The sequence below is a fragment of the Spodoptera frugiperda genome, chromosome 3, assembly GCF_023101765.2.
Source record: "Spodoptera frugiperda isolate SF20-4 chromosome 3, AGI-APGP_CSIRO_Sfru_2.0, whole genome shotgun sequence".
Taxonomy (NCBI): domain Eukaryota; kingdom Metazoa; phylum Arthropoda; class Insecta; order Lepidoptera; family Noctuidae; genus Spodoptera; species Spodoptera frugiperda.
This window is the reverse complement of record NC_064214.1, coordinates 3,924,066-3,948,128: the sequence shown is the minus strand read 5'-3', so window position 1 is coordinate 3,948,128 and position 24,063 is coordinate 3,924,066. Positions and strand designations below refer to the sequence as shown.

Here is a 24,063-nt window from a genome sequence, read left to right as displayed (position 1 = left end):
AAATATTTCTTCGGGAACAGTAAGACTTCCAACCACATTAATCTTAGCTGACAATCTTGTCACGATCCTTAATGAGCCGGCTATTAAGGAAAGTGGGGAAAACCGCAAACCGCACTTAAACTAAACAGTCATTACTACTCTTAGCTACTAATAACTTAGTCCATTGAGCTGTATTGAGCAGTGGACGAAAGAAAACAGTCTAAGAAGTTCCAGTTTCCTGAACCACAATATTGTACGTAAATCTATACATCCTTTTACTAACTAGGAATGCATCATGAATGTACTAGGCTTGGTTATTCTAATTAATTTTAAACAATAATTAAAATCCACTGCAACTCCAACGAACACTCGATACATAAGGGATGTGCTACAAAATGTCTGAAGTGGCATGTAAAAAGTGAGCTCTCACCACGGTATGGGTGTCGAGCGAAACCTCTAACTTTAAATCAAAATGTTGGCGTATATTCTCTAAGCAAACTTTTAATTGCGGCTCCCGGTTATACAGTTCATACTGTGCGAAAATTCGTGTTAGAGTTAAATGAATTTTCGCACTGAAAATTTTGGAATAACTAGGAACGTTTGTGCTCAATGCTCTGTATTGAGTAATACAAATAAATAAGTACTATATCACTGATACAGAGTGCATTAGTTGATGAAAATGGTGGCTTTGGAAAGTTTGCTACACTGGTTTTCAATGCGTCAACATTTTGAGGCTCATCGATTATGTTTGTCAGCATTCAATTGGGACACCCCTACATATACACCATACCACACACTCAAATAATTTAATATCTGTGATATACTGATCAGAAGCTGTCATAAACTCCCAATAATAATATTGTAAGGTATCCCTTTCATAAAACTGTGACCGGGCTGGAGAAATTCACGAGAAAGCGACAAAGGGTTATATTAGAAGGTTTATTTATTAAGCATAGGGAGAGTAAAGTTCAGTGAAAAGGGTACGTTTGGACTTTAACGAGATGACGAACAAAGATTGGGAGCATTATGATAAGAGAACAATAGTACGTACGACATAAATCGACTTACTAGACTAGTTGAAACTTTAAAATGCGCAATAAAGTGAGCCGAGCAGAATATATTCCAAAATGGATAAATTGTGCTGGGAACGAATGCTTCGTTTTCCATTTGTATTTAGTTTAAATTCTTAGTCTTCACGTGAAAATTCTTTTTAAATTGGATTGTTTTACTCAGGAGACGAATAGGGTGTTACGTTATTGCTTGAAGCTTCCTAGGACACTATGGAACTAGTAGGGTTGGTGTCTGCATCTGTTTTGGAGCATGTAACATTAATGATAAATTATTGGCATCAGATATGGGCACTATCAAGTGTCGTTTGACGCACGCTGCAGATATATTATGATTTAATACAAGATGCGCGACAAAATCAGTAATTATGTCAACTACATGTGTCACATTACATATGCAGACTGATAACAATGAAATGTCTGGAGATGGCAACATTAATACGGGCTGTTGAATAATAATAGAGTGGAAACCAACGGTACCCACATAATATGTTAATACAGAACGGAATCGATAATGTACAATGTTAGTATAGTTGTTAGGCTATAAGGCTGTTTTTCCATCAGATATGTGCTAAGCTACGTCACTGTGGATGCGTTTGGCTTCCACCAATCATATTCATTGGTACACATAGCTTAGCACTGGTAGAAATGGACTCAGCTAAGCTATGTTTTTATATGGAAAGATGCGTGCTATGGATCGCTTCCCTACTATCGATACATCATCGCATACTCGAGCTGCGCATCTTCATCGCACATCTTACAGCTATATATCTTAGTATCAGTGGAACCGGTCGTATAATTTCACAGCTTAGCTATTACATCATCATCATCATACCTACATAGCACATATCTTGTGGAAAATCACCGTAAGGCTAAATGATAGAGGAAACTGCGTCAGTCACGTCTCAGTACGAACCGTCTAGATGTTCAATGTACGACTGTAGGTCATTTACACACATCTTTTCATAGTTCCTTTCTTTCAGCCGAGGTGGGTCTCGTGACATGGTCTTAGTCCACGCTTTAAATTAATGAAAAATTCTGTATAAAAATATTTTTACTTTACCCGTTTTATTTCAAGTGACATTGTAGAGGGAATAATTTTCAAAAAAGGTAACAGAAAATGTTTCTGTTTGAACGAGGGCCGTTTTTAATACAGGCCACAAAAGAATTCAGTGGGGCCCTAAATTAACCTCAATGGGCCTATTTATTTAGTCTTGTCCCCGTGACAAATTTTCCCAGTTTCTTTTATTTCTGTACATTAATTGTATTTAAGCTTCTTTTGGCAATTTTCTATTTAGTTACTTAAACACAGACAACCAGTATTTTTAATTTATTTGTACATTTTGTTACACGAAATCTTTGATTTTTTTTTACAAAAACCATTTGGAGCGAAAAAAAAATCTTTTTTTTTTTCAGAATAAATGCAATCAAATCTCAAACATCAGATCTTAATAACAAAAGCATATACCTACAGAAAAAAATAATAAATCTATATCCCGTTTCATTTCAACTATTGATGGGACTATTGAAGCAATCATAAACTCAATTGTGATTAGTTCATCAGCCGATATTCAAGGTGTTTCATGTTGTCGAATCATAATTTTGAGCAACTGACTGGATACCGGATATCTGGGTTACATTTGAAATATTAAACGGTCATCGGGGCGACATTCCGTATGTACTGGCGACTCAATCCGACCAATTATGTTTGACACATGAACATTAAAGGAAACACCCCGCGTCGATTTGTGCCTCAAAGTGTCGGCGGAGGAGCCGGAGATCGAAGAATGCTGGTCGCCTCACTGAGAGCAATGCATTCCGCATCAATAGAAGCGCTCCTCTACTACGGATAGTGACATATGAGTATTGCAATTTCCGAATGCGGGGTCGTTAGTTGGCACAGAGCGAGATAGCCGACTCGACGGACTGACTAGAGGAATGATTTACGGACCATTTGCACATCCGATGCTCGCGATGTTAGAACTAACACTGGTTCGGTTCAATTAAAAAGTGTCAATGGACGTTGACTCCCAGTTAGGCTTTTGTTTCGAGTCGTGTCCATTGTACGCAACTGGTATGAATTGTTCGCTTCCTTTTTGTTGTAATAGTCAGGCTGTCAGTTCGCTTTGGCGAAAGGCAAACTAGACTCGATTCTCGTGAAAATGTTTGATATCAAACATGTACGTAGCGAGTACGTATGAGATGATTGACTTCGATGTGTGTGTACACATTGTTAGTTGGCACAACTGACGGAGGGAATTTTACAATTTTTGTTTGAAGTGTGAGCTGGTATTTTTCGTTTGCTATGCGACACAAAAATACGCTGTGATTACAAAGATAGCTTGTATTAAGGTCAGCAATTAGATACAGCGACAAGTCAATTATTACGTGTTGCGGATACTTGCTTGTTTCGTTTTCATGTTGAAATAAAGTCACGATAACATCGCTGTAATTGTCGCTAGGAAAAAAGTCGGCTGAGAACTGTAATTGCATTGTTTGCTGCAATACATTTTAAACATGCGAAACATCGAGGTATTGTTGTCGATATGCTTATTTACATTAATTAAACATTGTTAAAATGCCATCCGTTGTAATGTAAGAATTAACCTAGGACTTACACTTATAAAGAGGTTTAAATAGAATTTGTGCTGATACACATAATATAGATCAATACGAAAATACGTTACGTCCTTACAAGCCCCTCATTTTCTACAGTATCAAATAAAATACTGTTATACCCTATAATAGGCCTATTGTAACGTATGTTTACAATATCGTATCTAACGACCAATTGCCAAAAGCAATGTCGTTATTCCGATAAATAAGAAAGTAACTACTTTTCCAACTTCATGAAAATGAGAAAAAACGTAATCTGATGGCATCGAATTTTCTCCGAAGCAAAACCAATGTGCGTCATTATTTACGACAATGTACAAACGAAGCCATTCGGGATACGCGAAAAAAAAAAAGTTTCGTGTAATAGCAAAACACGAATACACGAAATGCGATAAGAAAACTCGGAACAAAATGAGCGTCGTCCAACATTAATTACTGTGGCGCCCACAAAAGGAACTTAGCTTGTCAAAGAACAACTTGTAGGAGGACTGGTCGCGGCAAGTTTGTACCCGGGGAGGTTTTTATGTAGCCTCGCGCGACATCGGCAGTAATACCTGTGTTATAATCCCACTCGCAACTAGCACAAAAACTCGTCAAGCGAGAGTTTATTTAGCGCTTTTGAGTCTTTGTTCTAGCGGTCGCTATAGTTGCCAACTACCGCGTTCCGAACAATGCAAAAGTTTCGACGAAAGTTGAGATTGAAAACGAGACGAAATTAAGCACAAATTAAGACTGTACCAGACGGAATTTCGTAATTAAACATTTAATTTATTTATGCGAAACATGAGTGGCAAACTTAACATATAAATATCACTTTCTATTATTTTCACAATGTAAACAGTAAAACACGATTAATGAAAAGTATGTGTGGTGAGCGTAGGGGTAATATTTACGACCGGAAAATACATGTGCTTCCGGGGGTAATGTTTGTGCGTAATAATACACTATTTTGTACCAAACTACACACAACAAAAACATTGGTGATAAACGAGCACATTCATTAAACGAATTTGGTGAGACGATCTTTTGATTATAATTAAATTAATGTAGTACGTCGGAACGAGGGACAGCCGCGAATATCTCTTTTAATCCAATAACAGTCCCCTCTAAGGAGTCGTTATCTGGCGAGACATTCCCCAAAATCAGCTTTTCATTAATTGCTAGACAGCTTTATCTCGCGCCTTACGAACTCTGTCACTGACCCTAATGTAACATTGACGTTGATCCGACGCCAGATTAATTTATTAGCCGGTACCCGAATAGCCGCTCCACTAGAAATTGACTTAGTTATTAATGTCATATTTTCCTCGACAGATGTCCGAAATGTGGCGAGGGTTTATCTACAGTCGTTTATAACTATGTCGGTTATCAGGTTAACTAGTGCCAAATTCTGTGGTTGTACCGTGATTTATTATGTTAGTCACTATTGGCCTCTATTACGTTACTGCGTACTTGAACAGCTGTCTGGAAATCGTTTTATATGGCAATAAAATTAGTTCGATATTAGATCCATCAGGCGAACAAAGATCGGGGAATAAAAAAATCAGCGCTAAACTGTTTACGGGAACGTGATCGAATGTAATCTCGAGCGGCGCGGTACCATTTCCGGGCAATTACGTGACTTAGTGACTTCGGAGTCCAGAATACTGCCCCCGATAGAGTTCTGCCTCGCTGTTTCATACAACAATGGGGGTTAATTATTTCGTTATTGAGGAAAGGTTCGGAAACCTTTTTGACATTTTGTTACAATGCGTTACAGTGTATTTTTGGGAAGGTTTAGTTACGATTACCTACCTATGATTATATTGCTCAGTATTGCCTTCTATTATTGATTCCTTGATTAATTATTAAGGAAGATTGGTTATCTTCCTTAATAATTAGCCTTACCTACTGCTACTGCCCTGAACTCAGCGTCGAAATTCGTAAGATTTTATTGTTAAGTTACCAAGTTGAGCTTAATTTCTTGAAACTGAAGATCCCGATAATGTTTATAAACCAATGCACTTAAAAGTACACACCTAACAAAGTAAGTAACAACACTGTATTATAAGACAATAGTCCACAATTACTCAGCAAAAATGTTCTATTCAATAGTAACACTTTAGTTATCAAATCTCAAACACGAGAGATAGTACACAATGTCACTGAGACGTACAATAAACTCTGTATTCAAAACAAGAGTAGCTATGAATCAGGCAGTACTGCGCACAAGCGCACATGCACTGTTTATGAGTGCAGTTGATGTCTCTCCAGGGCATAAATCCTCACGGGTGGTGCCAAAAACAACGTGACCTCTATAATTCTGGAGGTTCGGGCTAGTTTCCGAGCTTATCCAAACATATAGCGTAAAATAGAACGTGGAACTTTGAGCAAATATGGTTCATGCACTGATCGAATTTGAATCGACACGAAAGGAGATGTAGCTGGGCTAACAAGCAAGTTTCTAAAGCATGTAGCATTCGTTACATCCCTAAAACCTTAACCATTACATTTTCGCAGAATGGGGAAACGAAATTCGAGATACAACATCATGATCCAGGGAAGTGTACAGAAAAAACAACGAAACAATCACTCGAAGCAAAATTGAACAGCCAATTAAGGTTTTCTTTTAAAATAGGCAAATCTCGGCAAACATTTCGAAAAACGTTAGGACGGTTTTGGGGAACAATGTCGGAGGCCTTTTCCATCAGCGTTTGCTAAAAGGGCCCGAGCCACCTGTAGAGGAATCGGAATACAGACAGCTCGGAACGTGCCAGAACACAAAGCGCACCTTTTTACAGAAACTGAGACTGACAATTCGTGAGTATTTCCTTGCGCGACAGCAAAGACGCCGCAAAAATGCGAAGAATGGAACCACCCCCGGGGCGGTGCCACCCTCGCCCCGTACCGAAATAATGTTGGCATTTATTATTCCTCTGTTGTGTCTCACATGGAGACGTGTTACGAGAAAATTTTGATGTACAAATCCATTATTAGCTACCTATCACAAAAGACACACTGAATATGAAATTTTGATTGTCCCTATTTCGTAGTCGATGTTTGGAAATATTTCATTTTAACTTTAATATACGAAAAATGTCATTACTGCGTAATAACTTTGAAAGGTTACGAAAAATATGTTGACGCTACAAAGGTGAACATTTATTTATTTATTCTGGTGGGTAGATGCACGACCGAATAACTTCATTTAGTGGTTTGGGATTTCGTGAACGGTACATGAGAAGAATGTTTGTTCCTTTCAGGTGCTAAGTTTTAATGAGAGAAGTTTAAGATGAAACTAGCCGGCAACTTTTAATTATGGCTTCTAACCGCTAGGGCATCACCGTTAAGGAACTTCTGAACTTTGATAATGATGATATGCGAGAAATGGAAACTCGTGCGAAAACATTAGCGGCAAACAAAAATGTACAAATAGAACTCCAGCGAACTACGAGTGCCTATTACGTTACACAAACTGGGAACTAACTTAACATAGCGTATAGGTATTATGCCAGTGTTTCTTCCAAGTAGTAACCAATTTATTATTACACTAGTGACCTAACTCTATTAGGCTAACAATAAATGGAATTGTGCTCCGAAAATTTTTATTGTAACGATTTTCTGAAAAATAGCCTAAACGAATATCTGGAAATGTTTTCTGAAATCATAGTACTTGTAATGATACTAGAAAGGTATTGATATAAAAGGGCACAATTGTATAAGCATTCAAATAAAAAGAACTATTTCACATATTCCAACAATGGAATATTCGGCATAAAGGAGAGCATTTTAATATTGAAATCAGCATAAAGGATTGATATCAAATATACCCCTTTCTGAGGATAAACAATATACGTTATACTTATATATATTTTACGTACTATCATCTCCAGAAACGTTGGCAGACATTTTTGCAATATAATATAGAAAAGTGTCGATACATATGCTAATATTGAAATATAAGTATTGCTTTTTCTTTTTGGGGTTATTTTTATCCTTAAGAGGCAAAACACACATGCGCATTACATACATAAGTAAGGGTATTTGTTCTAGATATTTCACGTTTATCGGGCAGTACGTAACCTTAAGCTCGTTCCTAACGCAGTCCTAGAGATTCAAGGCGGTCGAAATTCGTATTTAAATATTTAGACCAACTGTGAGCAACTTGAGGAACCCTCAGTAAAGGTACACAAGTTTGTTTATCTTTGGCATACATTTGACTTTACCAGTGCCCCCAAGTACCGTAAGCTCGTAAATAAAACGATACCGAGATCTTGTGGTACATTGTCACAGGTTGCCTGAGAAACTACAATGTGTATGAGAAAAAATAAAAGTGCTACATGTTCAAGTAAAAGTGTTGAGGATCCCGTTTTCGTACGGACGTAGGTAAACAGGCGTCACACTTGGATATTCGATTTAGGGAAATAGCAGAGTCGTGCTTACATGCGTCAGTAAATATAAGGTACAACTGTGCGTATAAAACGTGAGCTATTTACCTTATAATACATTTCGCAAGGAAAAAGTTGCGCTGTGCAGATTTTATGGGTTATCAGTGCGTAACTCTATTTAAATGCTGCGAAGGTGTGAATTCTTAAGTGCTGCAAGTTATGTAAATGATGTGAAGATAGTAATTTGAAATAAGTACTTCTTAAAGAACGCTTAATTAAAACAAACAGTCAGAATTAAGAGAGAGTAATTAATTACGTAAAAAATTTAATGCAAAAGCCAACTTTCTCTAATTTCTGAATACATGAATCGCTCTTCATTCTAATCGTAGGACACATTCGACGTCAATAATTAAATAATTAATACTTAATATATAGCTTAATAATTAATCGAATTCCAAGTTATTTTTATTTAAAACACGGGTCATTCCAAAAACGACACACAAATGATGCACACAAACTTTTAGTTCGCAACAATTCGCAAACGTGCGACGTGGAACAGTGTACTGCACTGGAAAACATTAAAACAAGTTCAGGGAATACAATGCAGTTATAAAACAAATAAATGTTGAAAGCTTGATTATTTTGATGTTACTAGCTGATGCCCGGAGCTTCGTTCGCGTTAATTACGGACTTGGTGAATTCATTTTCTAAAATAAAAGTAGCTTAAGTTACTCCTTATTACAGCTGCTACCTGCCAATAAAAGTCCCGTCAAAATCGGTCTGGCCATTTCAGTAGCCGGGACAAACAGATAGACAACATTTTAAAACAATATAATATATTTTGGTGTATGTATCGTACCTACGTATATTCATAATAAATTATGCATGTCGTAAAGCGGTTATATCAATATTACAAACAGACACTATTCTTATTTATTAGTCTAAATTTAAATTACACAAGATTCCCTTTTATATAGGTATATCATCAAAATACCCATAAACATGACATGTTTGGTTTCAAACATGGTCTGTAGGTATCTGTATACATTGTATATACATTGTATACAGATACCTACAGACCGTGTAGACTAGATACCTTACTAATACACCCTGAATAAATAAGATCGCTCAAGAACAAGATACTGCTAATCCAATATCAGATATCTTAGGTCTAAACTACGTGGATTATTATAAAGGAAGGTATTATTAGATATGAAGAAAGTAATATTTGCAATATAATTATTCCATTATGGCATACTATTTATCGATACTCGTTACATCCTAAGATCACACCTTTTTTTTTAAGGAGGGAAAGTCATCCTAGGACTTCTCTCGCCTTGGGTGAGGTGAGAGGTTCTGGTCGGTGGCGAGCTACCCTTGCTCGCCGTCCGCAGACCCGCACACAGCATCACACTTAAATCTAAATTTCGATTATTACCCAATTTCGATCCCCTAGTCGCGGCCCCAATTATTGGGATTATGGTAAACCGTCTTTTTGGGGGAGACCTTTTTTCCGTATAATAGAATACTTTATTCTTATTACGGCCATAGTTTTTTAATTAGGTTGTACGACTAACTCAGGTAACAGCGTGCTCGACAACAAACGCGGCTTCGCGCAACCAACTTTTATTATTACACACAATACATCAGTTTTCAATTGGAAACTTAACTAATCTGAACACGTGTAAATAACATTCATAAATCGTTACAATGGTTACGTTATTAAAAGCATAACTATTACTTTTCTAATACATAATACTAAAAAACTAGATTAGATAATTAACTAAGTAATGTTTACGCGTAAGTTGTTACATTGTAAACTTACAAGGATGTTTAGCTTACAATGTAATCTTTAAATGTAGTCCTGAAATGCAATCATCCATTATTGTAAGTAATAAATTGCAAAGATTTTTATATGGGACGGAATGACGGAAAACGGATGGAATGAAATTATGTCTCAAAACTACTTGTTTTGACTACGTATCCGTGTGATTCCATTTGAAAAATATACATTAATCTTTGTATCAAAGATTATAGTTTAGAAGGTGTTGTAAAAGCAATTAGAGTTAAAAACAGCGCCGTTAACATTTCACCGTATCGATAACATTCTCGATATTTCACCGTTCAGTCTGAAAAATTAATTGCATCGTCGTGGCAGTTCGATTAGTTTGCATCCAATCACTGTGTTATGTATGGTGTGAACCGAAATCGATTTGAGACGACCAGACATAACGATTCGAAATCCATGATTAAATGGTTGCCAATATTATCCATAAAACTTACTTAAGGAGATAGGACTTCTAAGTAAGTTTGGTTAGTTCCAAGAATCCATGCTACAACTTGGAATTTCGGAATCGTTCAATACATTGCTCGACTTTGAAGCCCCAGATCACGTGCTCCACAATCATGTTAGCTTCCCCGAGACCAACATTGCAATCATACAATCACTATCAGACACGAGACACAAGATATTATGTATATAGATACCAGTAATACATACATGACCACATATTTCGTGCCCCATCGATACTCACGCCGCAGTTCGGCAAAGATTCGTACAAACACGGATAGGTCAAGAAGAAAATGAGCTTATTTCGGGTCATTTTATTACATTTGGCATGTTCCAATTACGACCGAAATCATATGGGTCCACGAGAAAAAGGTACTCTTACTTTTACATCTGTAATACGTACCCCTTTGTATTAAATAAGAGGATCACATGTGGCATATAAATTGGTAAAAATAGGTTAAAAGAATAGGAGCATACGGTTCACGAATCACTGATTTAATGTTTTATGTCCATTCGACTTTAACGACCATTCAGCACCAAAGTCAATAATGGATCTTAATCAAAGAACTCTCTAGAGCAATTCACACAAATCGTATTTACGTGGAAATAAGCATTATACTCTGAATTCGTATTATGTTTTACAACAGCACGTATCCGGTACTCCATACAGAATGTATTTGACTTTCAATTCCGTCCAATCGTAACGTATCAGAGTGCAGCTTATTGGAAAACAAACGTAATTACGTCCGACCAAACACGCCGAACGAAATACAACGTCATTTGCTTACGTCACACGCGCGCCGTCAATTCTCATTCGGGACGTCACGGGCGAGCAAGCCGCGTAAACAATAGTTCGCAATGTTCGCTTAAGGCCCGTTCAGATATAAGTGCATATTTATAAGCGATATCCATTCCAGTTCCGCATCAAAGGTTCGCTGTTTTACTAGACTGAACATCGGTTTACATGGAACGCTGAATATTGCATTTGCTTCAATCTTTTTATAGAACTTCTAAGCTTGCATATAAATAACGGAATAAAAATAATATTTCAAATGAATTAAAATCGTCCATTTGTAAAAATGATTACGTTTACAGTAATTGCAAAGTTACACAGATTGAGTCGTCAAAGTGATGATTAATCAACAGGTGTTACAATCGTAAAATAGTAAACTTGTTAATTGCAATTCGCTAAGCATAGATGAAGTTTAATAAGCAGGTACCAAGGTAATATTATTATCAGCAATGACGCTGATTAGTTGAGTAAAAAGCAGTTCAGTTCACTGTATGTTCTACTAGGCTTGTCCATCTGTTTATATTATTCATTACATGTACAGATAAATCTGAAACGCAATTCTAAGAAAGGATAGAAATACGTAGAAGTTCGAAGGCAAATCAATTAAGGAAAGGTAACGAAAGCATGAAAGGGAAGGATATTAATTATCCTAGTCGTTCTGAGAAATATGTTAAGCAGGCGTTAGGTTTAGATCCTCATATATCACATGGAATCGAACTAAGTATATAATTATTTGGTAACAAGTACAATTCGGATGTGCCTTGTCGGTTGTCACGCGATGTGGCGTGTCGTCCCAGTCGCACTAATGAACATGTAATTACTTCTACCCCGGTGATTGTGGGGATCAGGGCTGGCTACATAGGCTTACAGGACTACACTTATGTTCAAACGAAGCTATACCAATATCAAACGAAACGACTGGCACATTAACACTGATTAAAAAAGAAAGAAGTTTCAAATACCAAAAGTGTATTTCAAATTATGTAATAACTATTCAAGAAACTTAGTTTCTCGTGGGAAATTAAATGTTACTGAGTGGAATAAAACTGATCGACTTCTTAGTTGTTTTAATTTTTAATAGAAATCAGAGTTACGTAAAGGTATGTATTGTAGAACTTGTATTTTTTACCTAATACCTGACAAACAATGAGTTCGAATGTTCGAATACGTAATCAACTTTGGTGCTGAAGCTGAAATGATATTTCAATTTCAAAACTATCAGTAATAGCACCGAATTTCCCAATGAAATACAAACATAAATGGCGAAAGCCGACTGTGTTGCAGGTGTACCTTTGTCTGCGCTTTCGAGGAACAACAGGTAAATGGCATTAACCAGTACCTACACGATATCACCATCACCTTTTCGACGAACACGTGCATTTAATATTATTTTTCGTGACACAATCGGCAGCCCTAGGTGTTAACGTATGGCTTACAACAACCATATTAATTTAACAGCGCCATCTATACTCAAGTTGTATATTAACGAGAACTAATTAACATAACAAGTGTCGAGTAATTGGTTTCGATGTCGTTTCAAACAAGCACGCACTGAATTACTCTTAGAACAGATTGGAACCGCTTGTCTCAATCGTACGTGATTTATATCACACACTGATTCATGGTTTTAAAATAGCTATTAATTAAGACCATATTCATGAATCATGAGTGATCTTTTCATATGGTAAAATTTAATTAATTCGTTTAGACGTGATTTGCAATCTGATAGTGTTGTTCTAGCGAGATAAATAATGGTTTGTTTGGATAAGTATGAGTTTGATTTACTGTTATTTTTAGGATTTCTATTTAGGTACATAGATATTTTTATTCATGTTCAAACAGAACAAACGAAAGAAGGTTCACCTGATTAAGCAAACATAACCCTAAAACCAGAGAAATGCAACCGCAACAACAGAAAGGCGTTGCTGTTGTTGTGCTGCCTATCACACCTTATATTTAAATAAACTACTACGACGGAAACAATATTCACACAGTAAAAAACATCACATTTCATTTCAACACACCGCAAATTCATGAAACTTCTATACAAAGACACGGATGGCTTGATTAGCTGAATTCAAACGAAAAGCGAAGTAACACGTCGACGACGTACCTACATTTAAAATAAGTACGTGTCGTGTTACATAACCATAACTTGATTGAAACGTGGGTGAATTAAGGACGTGATGCGACGCGTTAACCAATCGTGACGTTTGTACCACATACTCACACCCCGTGTATTGTGTACGCTACAATGAATTATTTTCGCGAGCTCAATTACCTATACTAAGTGAAATTGGTATTGTCATTGTGTATAGAAATGTTTTAAAGGTCACTGTAAAACTTTCCCCTCGCAATCCCTGCAGGTCCTTTAAGTATGTCTGAGTATTTTTGGTATTGTTTCAGTTTCTCAGTAAAAGCTTTTTATCTTTTAGAAGAACTGTGCCAGCCTAAGCAATAAGTTCAGTCTCGAAACATAGCTTTGTCTCATAATAATCTATCTAAAACATAACTACCGAATCTGATCTCTTCATTAAGGTACACCTTAACTTTCCCAGTACCAAACAAAAGGTGTGACGCGACTTTCATATTACGCAGACACTTTATTTACCTCTTCAACAAAAATAAGTCTCAAGACCATACACATTGAGCACGATCCTTCTTATACCACAAGATATCCTATCCAATAAGCTAAGAACATCATGTGAGGTGGTACAAGTTACGGACAATCGGGACTTGGGTGAGGGTCCGATATATCCGTAGGAAACCCGACGTTGTTCAATATGCACATGATAGTAATACAGGTTCAATACAAGCGGCCGAGATTAGAATCCACGGCAACCGACACTAGATCGGATTGCCTCGGAACGTACGAGCAACGTCGAGATGAACGTGTGAAGCTACCTACTACATGGTATTTCCATATCAATTTTATCGCCTTATATAATATTTTACCGCAAAACCTTTTTCGTTCTTGAAATACAACACCTTGTAGGTGTAGCGGTACAAGCACGTCTGCTAATTCACCACTAGCACGGTAAATTCGATCGCCGAATCCAACAAAATGTTATCAAGTTTTCGATTTCAGAATTGAGAAACAGCCTGGAAATACTAGACAATTACTAAATAAACCCGAGATAGAGAGATATAATCCATCTAAGGGAATTTAGCGATTACAATTTAGATTGAAGCTATTTAGGTACATTGAAATTCCATTTGTCTTTCATTCGCATCTAATTATCGCACGGTCAAACAGTCTATTCGCTAATTCCATTAATATGGAGAGCTGGCTTCAGTTCACTGGCACCGAAATAAAGGGAATATCATACCGACAGTTGTACGTATTGGATTAATTCGGCAGCTCGTCAAATCCCAGTGTCACTTCACATCAGATTACATAGATTGATATTGGATGCTGGATAGTGGGTGTGTCACAAGTATTTGGTTTTACGCTGGGCGTGCATGCATTGGATAATGCGAGCGTCGGTGCAATGCATAGATTTTAAAAATAATCGAAAGAATGACATTTTATAGTCGATTTTTCTGTTTGAAAGAAATTCATAATTAATATTTGACAACGATGGTTGGATGAGAGGACCTTAACCTTTAGTGGGATGCCATCTAGCAGAACAAGAACTTAAAGGTTTGTTTATCACCCTTTTTCTACCAACACCCACAAAATGCGGCTGCGAATAGGTTATTAATATATAATTACGGTTGATGGTTGAAACAACACGTCCAAAAACAGCAAAATCAGTCCAGGAAAAAAGTACGTTAACGTATCCACAAAACAAATAACATTTGAAAGATAATTAATGTTATACGAATGGAGTGTCCTTGCCACCTCCACTCATTAAGACTATTAATCTAACCGTACGTACTCTTCGATTCTATCTCTCATGGTCGCAATGATACATAATGAATAGAGTACAATTAATCAACTAAATGGATTTATACGCTGAGGTCAGTAATACTGGCCACACATCATTCTCATGTAGTGGTCACCAACCTACTCGTATTCCGGGAACATTAAAAATAGAATGTTAAATTTGAAATAAGTATATTTAAATGGCGGCTTTTGCCTGAACCGTTAGTAATGTGTGTGGTAGGTGGATTATTCATAATAACATTTGTTGAAAGGTTGGATTATTATAACATAATATTGAGTAATGTTTTTCTTGGAACAGTAGGTGTTATGTATGAAATTTCACCGGGAAAATTAGTAGCGTGTCTCTAAATTTTGCGTTGGGTAAATTTTTGTTTTGAAAATAACCTTCCACTTGTGCCTACTTTTTGGGGCACATACTTGAGAGTGTATGACTATTACCTTACTCAAACTACTCTGTTGGTTATTTAAATAACCCAGTTTTGGAAACCCCAATGTGCTATGTTTAAAGAAAACATGACGGCATTTTCACAAGTTACCAACAAAATTACAGTAAGTACAATTTTCTTAACTCGTAAATAAGTAGGCGTAATAAGAAATTGAATTCGAAATGAAATAGGTACTTTTCCTTGAAAATGTTTGAACTACATTTGGACAGATTAAGAAACCAATTCAGCTATAAAAGAGAAAACATTAATTTGAGAGAATGAAACATACGAAAATAATTTAGTAACTAATAGATTTGTACTTGAATATTTTTTGCAACACATTACAATTCCGCCATTGCAGTTTTATGTTCAAGGGTAAATATAAAATTCAAGGTAAGCCATAATAACGACAGAGCAATTCAACATCTAAATACGTGTTTAAGAATATACAATACAAAACATGCTTCTTCAAGTAATACTTATGTTTTCATTACTTAAGCAGAAAACGACAAATTCTGAATGCAAGTCAATCCATTCATAAAACTACATGTCACTTCCATCATTAAAAATTAAGCATGGACGTTATTGCTCGTTCTTCTTCAGACAAAACTATGGACTTTATGTCTCACTAGCGCCATCTAGGGAGCGCAAAAAATGAAAACCTTAATTGTATCGTATTAGAATACAAAAGAAATGAATACGAACAAAAATGCAGTCGTAGAGCGTGGGTAACTGAGTCAGGTCATTGTAAGTACAAACACAGAGGCTGTTTACGTTACGTACGTCCGTCATCTGTTGGGTAAAGAAAACATCGCGAGGAAAGCCGCGCATTCATACACTTTGTAGTTAATGAATGGTTTAAAAATACATCTGTGACCTATTTAGCGTATAATGCTCGTATGGTTATGTTTTGTTCGTACAAACTTGCATTTTCAACTATAGGTAGATATTACAACTCTTTTTTATGCTTGCAATAATTAATTTGAAATCTCCATAATATGTAATATCGACAGGATGTCATACAAAATAATCTACATAAAACGAACTGATACAGTTCCACGTGTACCCATATCTCTTCGTTACACAAATAATATTAATTTCATACATTTCCTAGAATATACTTACATACATACAACAGTAATGTAAGTAAGCACTTTCTAGGAAATCTTTCAGCTAAAAGGTGAACGACCTTTTTGCAAAAAACTGACTCCAAAGACTTTCATTCCTATGGATAATGGAGTAACAAAATTTCACGTCCCACGTTCTGTATTGTTTAACGTAATGTAAGTATCTCAAATTGTATGAGCTTGAATATAAATAAAAACACTGGAGACACAGTCGGGAATTGTAATAAAAAGTTCAATTTGGGACACAGAAATTGAATTTCTGTAGTTTCCATGTATATTTTCGTTACAGAGTGCACAGAAACTATGTAGTTTTGCTGTATGAAAATGTAACTGTACAAAGTTCCGCACTAAACAATGATTTATAGTAACCATTGTTATGATTATTAGTCTGTAACTGTCCCAGTGTCTGGCAAAGGACTTTTCTTACACGGAAGAAGAAATGAACATTAATCACTGTGATTTTTAAGTAAAAATTGCAATCATTGTCAATGTTACTTTACCATATTTTCCTTTATCGTACGTATGGTTACCTAGACATCAAAGTACAAAAACAAAGCTGATTTAAACTTATCCATAATAATCTCAAAGTCAATGCATGTTTTAAAAGACAACAAAGCGAAGGTCTGCAACTGAAAGCAAATCAGCAAAGTCTAAGCTTCAAAGGAGACAAAGCTGTCCTGATAACAGGGGTATCTGAATAAACGGGAATACACGACCGTCTCACGAGTTGCATGTTATTACGGGGCTCACAATCCCGCGGCAACCACTCGTGATGTATGAACACTTGAATATGTATGGGCACGCAATTGCATCGCAGAACCTACAGATTGACTTAAGTTTTGCTCGGCAACAGTGAATGGTTTATGGAAAACTGTGTTAGATTTATGCAATATCCTTGTTATTCCAACAAACATGCATGTTTCAATCGTTTTATGAGTTCAATACAATTTTATTGATATAGAGGACGCGGAGCAAAATGTACTAGTCAATTTGGCTTCCTATAGGATCTTTGTGTAGACTAGATTAATATGAAACTATTATTAGTATCGCTACGTCAAGCTATTATGTTCCAGTTAGAATAGGAAGCACCTAAAGGGGTCTGATAATAAAGCAAGTTGGGATCCTCTGTCGAACTATCGACGGCTGTTATAATGGCATGGTGCATTACAACAAACAATGAGACGCTAACTCGATAGCACGCTGTTGTCATTGAACAAGCTATTTTAATTATGATTGCACCCTGTCGTGCCTGCATCAGACACGACCAGGATATACCAACGTTAATAGCATTGAAAACAATAGTTGGCAATAATTCTGGCGCGAGTTTTAATTGGGGGTAAATATAGGATAGATTTTAATTGTAATGCCGGCAATTAGTGTTCGTGTGTTTACATTCCATGTTCGATAGCGATGATAAATGTGGGTTTTCTATTTATTTTTACATTTTTGACATACAACTCCACTATCCATAATACTAGTAAAAATTCCATGCTGTACCTACCAATATCAGAAGGAAAAAATATATCTTGCCCGTTTTAAAAATAAATAGTACATTTTATTCCACGTATAGACAAACTCCATCAAACTGCCCTATATTTATTACTTATATCTACACCTAATAGTTCTTAAGTAAGCATCCCTTTCAACGGTGACCCTACCTAACCTTAATTTGTTGATGAGTATGTAACATAAACGACCAGAAATTAAAGGAAAACTACCTGGTAAAGCTGACAAATCCTCTTGTCATGTTTCAAAAGGTACGGTAAGACGTCGGTCCCTATTAAAATCCTTAGCTTCCGCTAGTAATTAGGACAAGAAAATGGACTAGAGTACGAAGATAACTAAATCACAATGTAAAATAACGGGTGCTCAAGATGTTACCATTCTGTCTTTGTAGAACACGGACTAAAGAGTTTGAAATTAAATATTTATTTAGGCACAACAAATAAAGTAATTGATAGACAAACACGCTATTTGCATATCTGCTTACGACCATCCGTGACATGGTGTAGGTTCTATACATAGCTGCAGGCACGGTTCGCAGTATTAAATATGAATATTCTAATTACCTAGTATAGGAATAGTTACACATAAATAATTGCATCAACATTGAACGCAGATAGTATCGAGTTAACGATGGCCATAAAGCATTTTTCGCGTGCACGACCCGAATACCAGGAGTAATGCGTACAAATGTTAATAATGAATATTCAACAAGGCTAATAATAAATGTAAATTACATCCGCAGTGACAGCGAAATATATCTAATTTCAAAGGTAATTTAAGATCCTACACTAAATTAACTTGATGTTCACATTTGAATATGGAAATTTTAAGGGATAGTGCCGTTGTTACTCTCTAAAATAACGGCTAAAAATTACCTAATTCTCATAATATGAGTTTAAATTTCATGGAAATACTTATTCCTAATTGGAATGTCAACAAGTCTCTGCTTATATATTATACAAACATCCTTCGACCCTCATCACGTTCATGATATAATTTTCTTTTAAGAAAAGCAATGGTAAATAAATACATAACATGGCCCAAAAAAATGTTGAGTTCGCCTAATTATAGCAAACGTTCTGTAATGATGGATGAACAAGATAACAGCTGCGACGCGCTCGTTTAACCAAGGATTTCGATTACACAGACGAGAAAATCCCTCTAATACTGCTAATGTCCATCTAAACCGTCGCAGTGGTGTGACAGTGGAAAAATTCATCCAGGCAGACCAGTAATCAGTCAAGTTTTAGCTCCGCATTACTGTAATGGGACGCCCAAAGCGAATGCCGCTTTGTCTCCGTACACAGCGGTTTATGTAAACGAAGCCACCGAGTCAGCGTTTGTAACCTAAGTAATGTCAGTATGTTATGTGTGAAATTGCTTCCGTTGCCTCTAATCCAATTTAGTTGCGGCAGGGTGTGTGTAAATTGAGCGTGATTCGAGTGCAACACTTTTGTTAAATTACTACTTTACACGTTATACACATAGGATGTTGCTCTTAATAATTTTACAACGTAATTAGCACGAAGCGTAAATCGTAATTGGTATTGTTATTCATGCACAGATTTCTGAGAAAAAGTCGTGTATGTAGTAACGTAACTGAAGAAAATTGTGATTCTTAATGAAACACGTAACGGACGTAAACAATCATCGGAAAATAACTCGAGAACGAACACCTTAAATCCGGTCCGCTACGTTAATCGCTGACCGTGTAGGCACGGACTAATGCCGTCGTCCGCGCTTTTTGCTATCAGATAATTCAACGCTATTTCAGGACGCACTTTTTCGCCTTAGCGTGATCACTACACGAGGATTTACAGGGATTCAACGCGAACTACCAATAGAAACCTTTAATGACCGCAGACATTAGGAAAGAATTGCTTGAAAAACAACACAAAATAAACGAGAGATAGAAAATAAGATTAGGGGGAATATTGACTTACTCCACACAAGTATAAAATAAATGTAACGGGTTTCTTTTCCGCAAGACGTAGGCTTATTCGACGAAGTAATTTTGAGAGTAATGCAATGTAATTGAACAGATTTACTTGAGGAAAAAAAATATTGAAGGATGTATTCCGTTCAAGTAACGAGGGATTTGTAGAGCAGCTTTGACATCAATAGGTTTGTTTGTAAGAGAAAACTGACTCTGGATAATGATTCCGCTTCTAAGAAACGAAACGTCGCACTAACGACTGCGATGCTTACCTGAAATAGAAGAACATCTGTTAGTGAAAGAAAACACGGAGTTATTGTTGCAATAGTTGAAAGGGTTTGTGGGGAAGACCTCACAGCGCACAGGGTACAAGAAGGGTGAGAATAAAATACATACTCTAAGGTCATTTAATCAGTGAAACATACACGCAATAATTTCCCATCCTTTACAGATGGCTCAGAATCAACCAGATTTTTCACAATTCGTATAATATTGAACTGACCACAAATAAGCAAACGACCGAGCACAAATTCAAACTTTTACTTTTAGGTAATAAAACTAGACAAAAACAAAGTTATACACGGCCTGGCAGACGACTAAACGTGACAGGAATATAAGATTAGCTTAAAAAATTTGCAACCGAACACCACATCCAGACTAACGATTCCCTGTCATTTGGAACACAGTAATGTATTCGATTTCTTCGAAATGCCGAAGTTCTGGAAAGCCAAATATTTCGAATAAGGACGTCAGACCGAAACCTTCTTTGAATTCCGGCACGCCAACATTAGTAAACGCTAACGTCTACGTGACATAACGCCATCTTGATTTCAGAATATTATAAACAGCTATTTATTGTGAAATATTGCTAAAATATTCTGACAATAAATAAAAAGTCGAGTCGTTGACTGGCATTTCAATTTGCCAAGGCCAAATTATTTATGAGATTTTTGATTCAGAATTTCCGTTTCCAAATTACCACGGGGCAAGTTTAGCAAGACAAATATTTGTATGCTGGTTAGTTTGTATCGTGTTCGACTGTTTACTTGTTTGATGTTCGTATCTAAATCTTAGAGGATACAAGATCAATTTTGATAGTGAGATATGGCTGGTAAACCATTAGTATTTGCTTAATTATTTCCCATAAAACGATAAACTTGAGATTATCAGTGACAATCTACTATTGGACTCCACATAAGAGACTGCCAGAACATCCAGGCAACCAGGTTGAATATCAAATAAATATTATAGGTAGCATGCTTTCAATCAATTATCTACATTCCACATTAATAAACTTTCATTAATAGATTACAAGTGTACGTTTCAAGTATCCTTATCTTAATCATAATTATATTAAAATGCTTTGTAACATAGTTTAGCATCTCTGAAGCCGAGACGAGCACTTGAGCATCTCTCGACGGCCATAATCTCGAAGCTATTTCCGATCTTATAGCTACTTGGAATTGTTTGAATAACAAACGTATTAATTAGATTACGTGCAATAGTTACTGTATTGGCTTTTACATACATATATATATTACCATACGGCAGTCTCCCATGGGGGACTATAAATACTATCTAGTACATAGTAGGTAAACCGTAGTAAAAGTCAAATTAAATTATAGACCACATAAATCGATAATTAATGACATAGCAACAACGACAAACAGATTAAGGAATACATTAAGTGAATTAAAAAAAAAATCTTAGATATTAAGTACATACTTTCGCACCTACTCCGATGTATCAATTTTCAACTTTATACTAAAACAATAAAGTTAAAAATGTGTTAATTGCCCATTGAAAATTATGGCCATATATTTTTTTGCTGTTCGTTGCGTTCTTGTTGGCAAAGGCCGTTCAGTTATGATGACATTGAAACAAGGAATTGCGATAGGCCCGTTCTACAATACTAATTGCATTACGTATTTAAAATCGTGCGGTAAACAAGAGCGAACTCAATATTTATTTATAATCGTAATTAGCACGTGTGTGTTCCAACCTTGATTTCATTCACTTAATAATTTCAATTAGAAGGCATTTAATCTTGATTAAAATATTATTTTAAGAATTTTACTAAGTAGGTAAATGTACCAAAACATAACAGCACAGACTCTAACTGCCGTGCTCAGAGATATTTAATGATTACGTTAACTATTCCTTAGTAACAATTTTGTAACGAAAACTGTTGCTCACGGCTGGGTTAAGTCGCCATTATATGATTTTGAGTACGGCGACAAAACCGTCAATTTTATAAAGAAAAATGGATTTTTAATTGTATAATAAAACCCATAAAGATTCATCATCATCATCAGCCTATAGCAGTCCACTGCTGGACATAGGCCTCCCCAATTGTTCGCCACTTTGCTCTATCACTAGCGACTCGCATCCAGCTCCTGCCAGCCATCCTGCGCAGATCGTCACTCCACCTCGCCTGGGGGCGTCCTACACTACGTTTACCGAGACGCGGTCTCCACTCCAGGACTCGCTTACCCCAACGGTTGTCGGTCCTGCGGCTAATATGGCCGGCCCACTGCCACTTCAGCTTGCTGATCCGCTGGGCTATGTCGATCACCTTGGTTCTCTGCCGAATCACTTCGTTTCGAATGCGATTTCGGAGAGAGACACCGAGCATAGCCCTTTCCATAGCCCGCTGAGCGACTTTGAGTTTGTGGACCAGTCTAGCCGTAAGTGTCCACGTTTCGGCACCGTATGTCATTACGGGTAGGACGCACTGGTTAAAGACTTTCGTCTTTAGGCACTGTGGGATTGACGATGAGAAGACTCGACGGAGTTTTCCGAAAGCTGCCCAACCCAACTGAATTCTCCTATTCACCTCATCCTCAAAGTTGTTTCTACCTAACTGCAACGTTTGCCCGAGGTAGACATATTTCTGAACAACTTCGAGGACGGCTCCGTGAGTCGCAATCGGTTCCGGTAGAACATGTTCATTGAACATGACCTTGGTTTTGTCCAAGTTCATCCGTAGGCCGATGCGTGCAGAGGAGTCAGCCAGGTCGTTCAGCATCCCTTGTAGGTCCTGCAGCGTTTCTGCCATTATGACGATATCATCTGCGAATCGCAAGTGAGAGATGTGTTCGCCATTGATATTGATGCCACGTCCTTTCCAGTGCAGCGTCTTGAACATATCCTCCATTGCATTAGTGAACAGTTTCGGGGATATGACGTCCCCTTGTCTCACTCCTCGATGCAATGGTATGAGACGTGTTTGCTGATTCTGTACTTGGACGGACATAGTGGCGGCTTCGTAAAGACATCTCATCACTTGGATGTATCGCCAATCAACCTGGCATCGCTGCAAGGACTCCAGGACAGACCAGATTTCTACCGAGTCAAAGGCCTTCTCATAGTCCACAAATGCTAGGCACAGGGGCTGATTATACTCTTCGGTTTTCTGTATAATCTGCCGCACTGTGTGGATGTGGTCTATGGTGCCGTATCCGCTCCGAAATCCAGCCTGTTCCGGTGGTTGGAATTCGTCGAGTCTTCGCGCAAGACGGTTCGTGATCACTCTTGAGAACAGCTTATAGACGTGGCTTAGAAGCGAAATGGGTCGATAGTTCTTCAGAAGGCTTTTGTCCCCTTTCTTGAAGAACAAGACGACCACACTTCTGCTCCACGCCTCTGGAGTTCTCCTTCAAATAGGACAGCGTTAAAAAGCTTTTGGAGCTCCCTCAGTACGGGTTTGCCTCCAGCCTTTAGCAACTCTGTGGTAACGCCGTCCTCTCCAGGGGCTTTTCCATTTTTAAGCTGCCCAAGAGCAATCTCGACTTCGCCAATGCTGACTTCTGGCAGGTCTTCAGTGAAATGGCGCGTTAATGTAGCTCTAGAGTCCTCATTTTCGGGATCAGGGCGAGATGCATGCGAAGCGTATAACCGGCTATAGAAGTCCTCTATTTCCGAAAGAACCGCCGGCTTAGAGGCAACAACTTCTCCAGTTGCTGTGGTCAGTTTCGTCAGGTGGCTTCTGCCGAGAGATTGTACGAACACCTTAGACCCCCGATTCTGCTCGATGGCTTTTTCAATAGAAGCGGTATTAGAGCACCG

At 37.2% G+C, this 24,063-nt stretch overlaps 1 protein-coding gene across 3 annotated transcripts in view; it reads right to left on the bottom strand.

The window, feature by feature from the left end:
* Window positions 1–24,063, bottom strand: part of LOC118273947 (furin-like protease 2) — a 168,598-nt gene that overhangs the window by 85,887 nt on the left and 58,648 nt on the right. Inside the window, exon 1 of one of the 3 annotated variants that reach the window (XM_050707785.1) lies at window positions 20,208–20,267. The exons of the other annotated variants lie outside the window; for them this stretch is intronic. The gene's annotated coding sequence lies outside the window, so the exon portion shown is untranslated. Of the gene's footprint in view, window positions 1–20,207; window positions 20,268–24,063 lie in introns of those variants that run through there. 3 annotated transcript variants of the gene reach the window in all.